The sequence below is a fragment of the Bison bison genome, unplaced genomic scaffold (assembly GCF_000754665.1).
Source record: "Bison bison bison isolate TAMUID 2011002044 unplaced genomic scaffold, Bison_UMD1.0 scf7180017862141, whole genome shotgun sequence".
Lineage (NCBI taxonomy): Eukaryota > Metazoa > Chordata > Mammalia > Artiodactyla > Bovidae > Bison > Bison bison.
Window position 1 is genome coordinate 10,342 of NW_011492713.1, and position 539 is coordinate 10,880.

The window sequence follows — 539 nt, forward strand, 5'->3', positions numbered from 1 at the left end:
GGGCTGCCGTCTATGGGGTGGCACAGAGTCAGACACAACTGAAGCGACTTAGCAGGCTTAGCATATTTGAGTGGTGGGATTAAAGGCAATTCTTTTCTTTTTGTGTTTGTCTGTATTTTCAAATTTTCTAAAATCATTTGTGATATCTTTATAATTAGAAAAAATCAAAATGCATTTAGACATCATCAACAGATATCCTTTTTTTTTTGCCTAAAAATTTAGTAAAGTTGAAAAACTAGTAATACTTCATGGTGACAAAATTCAGAGAAATAAGCGCTCTCCTACATCACCAGGGTCGGAGATGAGGGAGAGACAATGGCCAAACCACGTGGTGGGGAAGATGTAGAGCAAAGAAAACTCTGACACTACTGGTAACAGGGAAAGTTGGTACCACCAGTTTGGAGACCAGTCCAGTAAAGTTGAAGATGCAGATAGCCTATGCCCCAGCAATTCCAGCCCAGGTAAAGACTCTTGCTCATAAATGCTAGAAGATGTTTCAGTTCAGTTCAGTTCAGTTCAGTCACTCAGTCGTGCCTGAC